Here is an 8,393-nt window from a genome sequence, read left to right as displayed (position 1 = left end):
CTTGAAATTTACTTACCAAATAACTCCGGATACCGGCCTTGCATGTCCTCCTCCAACTCCCACGTTGCCTCTCGTTTAGAACTATTACTCCATAGGACTTTGACTATAGGAATGTTCTTGGACCGTAACTGCTTCACCCCTATCCAGGATGCTAACCAGTCGTTCCTCGTAACTCAAGTCTTTCTGGAGTGCAATCATATCGTACTTGAGGACGTGAGATGGGTCTGACACATACTTGTGTAGCATCAAGATGTGGAACACGTTGTGACTATCTACTAGTGCTGGCGGTAGGGCTAGTCTATACGCAACTGCTCCCACTTTGTCCAATATCTCAAAAGGACCTATTAATCGGGGACTAAGCTTGCCTTTCTTCCCAAATCGTTTTACACATTTCATAGGAGATATCTTCAAGAAGACTTCATCTCCGACTTTGAATTCCACATCGCGCCGCTTGGCATCCGCATAGCTTTTCTGACGGCTTTAAGCAGCAAGCATACTCTGTCTAATAAGTGCTACTGTGTAACACCCTGGATAGCCAAGACCGTTACACTGTGTGTTTATAAAGTGCCAGACTTGCTAATCAAGTCATCTAATTAAAATTGTGTTACTGAAGCTACAAAGGAACTAGGGTTAAAAGCGCTTTGGTCTCAAAAGCCACACTTTTCATTAAGAAACATTATCTGGTTACACGGGATCCCAAAAATACAAGTTTAAAGATTGTTTATAAAAGTTGTAAGACTCAGATACAATAACCAGCCATACTAAGGCAAAACAGGAAATTAGGTAATCCCTGTCCTGGTCCACTCCTCGATCGTGGTGATCGAACAGCTGGCTATGTACATTACACCTCGAAGCTCTCCACCTCAGGCTTGGTCTAGCTTGCCCTTGCCTTTACCTGCACCACGTAGCACCCGTGAGCCAAGGCCCAGCAAGAAAACACAACAACAACAGAGCATAAGCATGTAGTACTCAAGTCAATATCTCACATTGCATCACATAGCCTCAGTCAAATAACCACTCAATATAGTCAAGTATTCCACATATTAAGCATATCAATTCATAACACGCATAGTTTATAACGATAACCAGGGCTAGCGCTCACAGGCTGCTCCCTCTGTTATTACAGTGTTCATGGCTCCCAGTGGCCAAATCGCGCTCTGTGCGCTAATAGTATGTACGACACTCTTAGGCCGCTTTTACATGTCCCATGGCGTGATACCAACATTGACACGATACAATTCTCGGGAGCACTTAGTCCCATCACAATCATGTAACCGGGTACAGTCTTCTTACCTTTCAATTCACAAGCTTTGATCCCTCGACACCTTGAGCACGGTCCCCCTCGAGCCCTAGCGCTCACCTTTGATAGGATTTCGCCCACAAGCTATCCCTAGGCTTCCTTGGCTTGCTTCTCCTTAGCCTTAAGCCTCAAGTGTTAATGAAACCCTGCTAAACCTCTGCCAATTCCTTAGTCTTAGGTCAAGATCCTTGATTTTTAGTTACCCCAGCTCTTCTCTGAGCTTTACTCCAAAAAGTCCTCAAGAAACAGATGAAGAAAGCCTGAACCGACTTAGAGAAACTCTCTCTGTTTTTCCTCTTTCTTTTCCCTTCCTTTTCCTTCTTTTTCAGACTTCTTTGATATTCTACAAATTCCACTAGCATAAAGCCTTAGTATAATTTAACTTCTGTAAAGCAAATGACCATTATACCCTCCCTATTAATTCTAACCCCTTTAGCCCACTTAAGGGTATCTTAGTCATTTTACCCACTTCCCGCTAATTCCTCGAGTGTTCCTAATATTTCCCGCTTAATTCCCAATACCTAATTAATCACCAATAATATTCCTCAACGTCATAATAGACTCGAGTATATCCGCTAAATTCCCATTTATACCCCTAAGCTTACCCCAAGCCGGGTATAAATCCCCGCTATGACTTTTCCGCTACTTTGCTCACTAGGATCGCCTCAAGTCACAGATCACAGATATATCCACATAATAATGTGGTCTCGACAATTATCACATATATCAAAGCAGTTATGCCCATAATGGCCAAAATTACGATTATGTCCTTCTAACCTAATCATGGCCTACATGCATACTAGCACACATAGTCATGCATCTCAAATACTCAAGTAATCATATAACATGCTTTAAACCATAATCATGCATCTAAATCATTAAAACCACACATAATTCCCATTATGCCCTCCAGGCACACTAATCAAGGCCCTTAAGCCTTATTAGCGAATTTGGGTCGTTACATACTGCTTCTTGAGCTTGTCTAACAGCTTTGGGACCTAGAAGCTGCCTTTCTCCTACCTCGTCCTAGTGCAACGGTGATCGGCACCTTCTTCCATATAGTAATTCATAAGGTGCCATCCTGATCATTGACTGGTAGCTATTGTTGTAGGAAAACTCTATCAGCGGCAAGTACTTATTTCATGATCCTCCGAATCAAGTACACTCGCGCGTAGCATATCTTCTTAAATATGAATCGTACGCTCAGACTGCCCGTCTGTCTGAGGATGAAAAGTAGTACTAAGACTTAACTTAGTACCCATAGCTTGCTGTAAACTTCCCCAAAACCTCGATGTAAACACCGACCCTCTATCCGATACTATTGTCTTGGGGATTCCATGCAACCGTACTATCTCTTGGACGTAGATGTCTGCATATTGGTCTGCTGTGTATGAAGTCTTAACAGGCAAGAAATGAGCCGACTTGGTTAGTCTATCTATTACTATCCAAGCAGAATCATGCTACTTATTCGTCCCTGGCAAACCTATCACGAAGTCCATAGCTATATCGTCCCACTTCCATTCTGGTACGCTAAGCGGTTGCAATAAGCCTGCAGACCACTGATGCTCTGCTTTCACTTGCTGGCATACAAGACACTTGGACACAAACTCTGCTATCTCCTTCTTCATCCCTGTCCACCAATAGATTGCCTTGATGTCATGAGTCATCTTGGTAGACCCTCGGTGAACTGAGTACGAGGTACTGTGCGCTTCTTCTAGAATCGTCTTCTTAATCCTTTGATCATTTGGCACGCATACCTGATCCTTATATCTCAATAAACCTTGACTATATATTGATAAATCTGTGGTCCCGAGAGTTTTTAACTGTCGCTATTGAGCAACGACGACAGTCGACTAACTGTCGTATATGCCTATGCCGGCGTAGGGGTAACTACGCCGACAGTTAAAAACTGTCGCTGTTTTAGGCAATGCCGACAGTTATTAGGTGTCGCTGTTACTGGCAACACCGACAGTTATTAGATGTCGTTGTTGCTGGCAACGCCGACAGTTAAAAACTATCGTTGTTGTGGGGCAACGCCGACAGTTATTAGGTGTCGCTGTTGCTCACAACACCGAAAGTTATTAGGTGTCGCTGTTGCTGGCAATGCCAACAGTTAAAAAGCAACGCCGACAGTTATTAGATGTCACTGTTGCTTGCAAAAAAAAATTAATTCTTAAAAATTTAATTTATTTTTATTTTAAATTAAAAATTATGATTTAAATGAAACATTTATATACGAATCTAAAAAATTATAGATTAAAATAACAAAAATTATACAAAATATTTACAAATCTAATAAAATAAATTTTGGAACAAATATAACACTACTACTTGACTCAAAAAGCATATAACCTTGTCTATAAACATAATCGCATTAACCTTAAAAAATATGTATCTAGATTTACAAAGTAAATAATTAACCATTCAAAAAAGAATCCTTTACTCTAATAAAAATTACAAATAAAATAAAACACTAAATTCATTGTCAAATAACATATCTTTCTTCTTCTTGTCCTTGTACTCATCCTCGTCACCAATAGTCTTTCCAAAATAAGAATTGACTATGATGAATTTATTTCTAAAATCATCCCTGAAACATTAAAAATCACATTATAATACACCAAACATGAAAAATTATAACTAGATTTTGATTGTAGTGTAAATAAATAAGTTTACTCATAATTTTTACACATCCCTCTTGCTACCAAATTATATTGATAAATAGTGACTTAGTTAGCTCAAGTGATTGGAGAGAGAATACAACATAGAGATTACAAGCTAATAAAATAACTCTATTATGATTTACCAACATAAAAAAATGAGTTCCAAAAATAGACATTAAATTTGGAAAGTCAAATTACTCACTTAAGCAAGAACAAAGTGATTAGAATTATGTCCTATCCAAGTTAAAACATATATTCTGGTTAAAAAAAAATGTTATTCTAAAGTCATACAAACGGCCACACAAATATAACAAGTGTAATATATTGTCAACCTCTAAAACTAGCCTAAAATGGCAGAGCAAGTCCGACTAGAGACTCTTTTTTTCAAAAAATATTATGTATGCTTTTGAGACCCACATGAGTATATGAGGTGGCTACATGAACATATATACTGAGGTGGTTCAGAATTAGCAATTTTTATGCTTAAATCTTCTAGCTAAGCATAAAAACATTTCTCAACAAACTAATAAATACAAGTAGGGTATTCTAGTTTATTTAACGTGTTTGCTCAACAATTCATACCTTTGTCAAAGGAACCAAGAAGCAATAATACATGTTTCAATACAAGAACTCAAACAAAAGTTACTAATCTATTCAACACATTACTACTAGTCAAGTCATCAAGGAGCAATTGTTAAACAATATCCAATATAAGAAACACACAAGAAGTAAGCTAAGAAGTGTCAACAATCACCATTTAAACAAGAGCATACATACAAGTAAGTCAATATTCAACAAATACATTAAAAAATTTCATAGTCTCAATCACTATCTCATAAGTTAAAGGTTATTCAATATTCAACAAATACATTAAAAACTAAATAATTTTTTTCTTAATATTTTTCCATACTCGATAGTTTCAATGAACTAATTTTATCTCTCTAATACTTTATATCAAAACAAAATCAATAAATTAAAATTTTCAAACTAGAACAAGACAAAGAAAATACAAAGTATCAAGGCAATACACTAAGTGTAAGTGCAACTCAAAATCCAAATTGAAACACAGTTATTTACCAAAATATACATCCATAAATGACAAAATCAAAAGTAATGTGCATATAAATGAATGTTATTTTGCATGAGAAAGGTATACTAACCTTGAATTTAGTTAATGCGCATTGTATATGGATCATACTAGACTCTAAAAACACATATAGTTAATGCACATTCACGTCCATATAAAAGTGTTTTACTCTAAGTCAAAATGCAGCTGCTGAATTTTAAGCACTAACATAAAGCCATAAAACTATGCATGTCTAAATACATATAAACAGCAGGGTCCAAAAAGAATATTAAGAAGGAATTATTGATAAAAAAACAAAACAGTTGGTGTATATAAATGTCTTTGCAGTCTGTACCTCCAAAGGTTGGTTGAGATTTTCAACGTTATTAGTGTTCTTGTTCCCACTTTATTAATTAATTTATTTAATTTGTTCCTCCCTTCATCAATTTCACCACTACTTTATATGTAAAGCAACGAAAGTTCAAGATTAAGATATTTTCAGAGAGTTCATATACAAACTCATTTCCAACTCCATTAACTATGAAATAAAATTGACAGAAATAGTGAAGAATAAGTTGTAGATATATTACCACTTTAATTTGAATGTTCTCAACCCCACATTTCTTTATCAGGTTTGAGAGCTGCCACTATTGTGCCACCTACGATTCAATACAAAGAGATGCATAATAGTTTGAAAATCAGGTTTTGTAATATGCAAGAAACTATCTTAAATCTAAACATAGAGATCATTTTAAACACATCTTATATAAGTTGCCAAATTTTAGAAATATCATTGAGCAACAGAGAGTCCTAAATCTAATTTTAATGGAAATAGCATGAGAATTATATTGAGCCATCAAATTAATAACTATTGCTAACATGGGATCAACTACAAATACTCTAGAGTCTTCGGGAAATTTTTCTGGTAGCCTATAGAAGAAGCAAAGTATTTATAAGAAACTTACTCCAGTACAGAGAACTAAAATTATTTATACGTAATGAAATGGCTATTTTGACATTTCATTAAAAATAAGTAATAGAAAATAGAAATTAATGAAACATAACTCTGACAGGACACTCTTACTTGTTAAGATATATTGATGGTTGAAGTGTCTCCTCGTTTCTGACCATCCCTTTATATGCAAAAAATGAAAATTAAATGTTTGGTAATGAAAATAAAAATAAATTTTCTAGATGAATAGAAAAATGCAGAAGAACTGGTTGCGTTCAAGAGGGAAATGCTGAATAGTGAAATTCTAACATAAACTATTAAAAAACACTCAACTCATCTACAACTCTAATGATATATGAGTATGAACTTTCTTACCTAGATGATATGTTTTTGTTGCTGGCAAAATTGATGATGCATGCTCTGCTAGAGCTAGACCAGCTCCTAATATTGGAATAACCTGTAGAATTAAAAGAGGAAATAAATACTTGATAACATGTGCATAGTGCAAGGTCAATTATCATAGTAGGCGCATAAACCAACCACTGATAAACTAACTTTTCCCCACACCAATCATGAAAACAACTATAAAATGCAATGAATTCACTGGGAGAACTGGCAATCCCAGAAACAATCATCATATGCAGGACACAAACAAATTAGATATTACACAATAACAATTACAGAGAAGAGAGAGAGAGAAACATTATACTAACCGCTACAGGCTCTCTTGGGTCTATGAACTCAACCATTGCAACACCTATTGGTGTCTGAATCTCTCCCACTACGGTAGGCTAACATCCATAGAACACACAGGTATATCAGAAAAATATTCCCAAAAATTAAGAAACCAATAGAGAACTCCTAACAGCAATCTATAATGAAAGAACACATTCCAACAAATCCTTGGCTAAGAACTACAAGGTGCTTCTTAATAAGTAGATTAATATAAGGTATGGACAATGTTAAACTTGTGTTTCTACGAACACACAACACAAAAGTACACACAGGTACAAAATCCCTTTTCAAACTATCAAATAAATGAAAAAAATTGAGGGAGAAATACCTTGGTGCCGCTGAAAATGGAGGATACAAATGCTGCCGTTGTCCTCTAGGCTTGGCGCCGTCGGAAATAACGCAGTCGGTACCGAAAATAGTTCACGTCGCCGGAGATGGAGCAGGTGCCAAGAGAACCTTTGTGCGGCTGGTCCATTGTGCGGCTGGTTGTGCGGCTCCTCTTTGCAGCAGAAATGTAAGGGTTTTTAATAAATGAAACCTTTTTTTAATGGTTAGTCGCCAACTGCCGCCGCTAACAACCGCCAAAGGACCTGTTAAGAACCTACTTCTTAAAACTGAACGAAATTAGATCTTAAATTAGACAGATGATGCAACTAGAAGTCCCAAAAAAATTGAGATTTTAGCCTCAAAGGCAGCTGTCGAACTGATCTTCTACAATAGCCGAAGACCACAGTCCCAAAAATTGCCAAAGCACACCTAAAATCAGTTGAGGGAAAATGGGTTAAGGGCTTTGAAACTTAGAAAACTACAAAGGGCTAAATAGGGTAGGGAGGGGGTTTCGAAGGAAGGAGGTCTGAAAAATCACTACTACAAAAAAGGTCTTTCTCTGCGATTTTTTTACTTAATATACTGCGGTTTTCGAGAGTATTGAAAAGCGCAGTGTATTCGACCGAAGAGAAAAGTGGTATGAAAACTGCGGAGAAAAGCCACACTTTTCTCTGCGGTTGTGTTGAAAAAACCGCGGAGAAAGGTACCCTTTTCTCTGCGGTTTATTCAACACAACTGCAGATAAAAGAGTACTTTTCTCTGCGGTTTTGTTAATATAACCGCAAAGAAAGCCATTTTAATAAAAAAAAATTATTTTTCAATTTCGATTATATATAATTATTTTCAATTCCGATTATACATATATTTTCAATATTATAAACTATTATATATATACATTTCATAAAAAATAGAAAAAATTATGTCAAATACAATAAGGAGTAAACATAATTAATATTAACATAATCAAAATACATATAAACTAGATAAATAATATAAAAATAACAAAAAACTGAAATAATTAAAAAAAAAACAAAAAAAGTCAAGTTTTAGTGATCAATACCTGATTTGAACAATAAAAATGTCTTTTAATTCTTCACAAACGTTGGAAAAAAGCTTGAAAATCACCCTACAAACATACATTCAAAACACATTATACTCAATCAATATATCTTCATTTTTGCCCTAAAACTTCAAAGAATTTGCAGATTAGACAACCTGGGAAACGACACAAAGAATTTGGTGGTGTGAAACGCAAAAGGGCTCCGACTGAACTTAATTGGTCGAAGAAGAGCATATTATTCGAGCTTGATTATTGGAATGAATTATTGATGAGGAATAACTTGGGCGTAA

The 8,393-nt window shown here is 35.8% G+C and overlaps 1 long non-coding RNA gene across 2 annotated transcripts; it reads right to left on the bottom strand.

The window, feature by feature from the left end:
- Positions 1-4,871: 4,871 nt before the first annotated feature.
- Positions 4,872-7,535, bottom strand: LOC133790124 (uncharacterized). Of its 2 annotated transcripts, XR_009873919.1 has the most exons (5): positions 7,045-7,535; positions 6,695-6,762; positions 6,357-6,438; positions 6,114-6,162; positions 4,874-5,688 (listed from the first exon to the last, which is right to left on the bottom strand). It is a non-coding gene; the product is annotated as an uncharacterized LOC133790124 (long non-coding RNA). The 2 variants fall into 2 exon arrangements; XR_009873918.1 differs by lacking the exon at positions 7,045-7,535 and having other exon boundaries at positions 4,872-5,688; positions 6,695-6,973.
- Between the last annotated feature and the right edge of the window lie 858 nt (positions 7,536-8,393).

This window comes from Humulus lupulus, chromosome 7 (assembly GCF_963169125.1).
Source record: "Humulus lupulus chromosome 7, drHumLupu1.1, whole genome shotgun sequence".
NCBI lineage: Eukaryota > Viridiplantae > Streptophyta > Magnoliopsida > Rosales > Cannabaceae > Humulus > Humulus lupulus.
The sequence above is the reverse complement of the archived record's forward strand: the minus strand, read 5'-3'. Positions and strand labels throughout refer to the sequence as shown.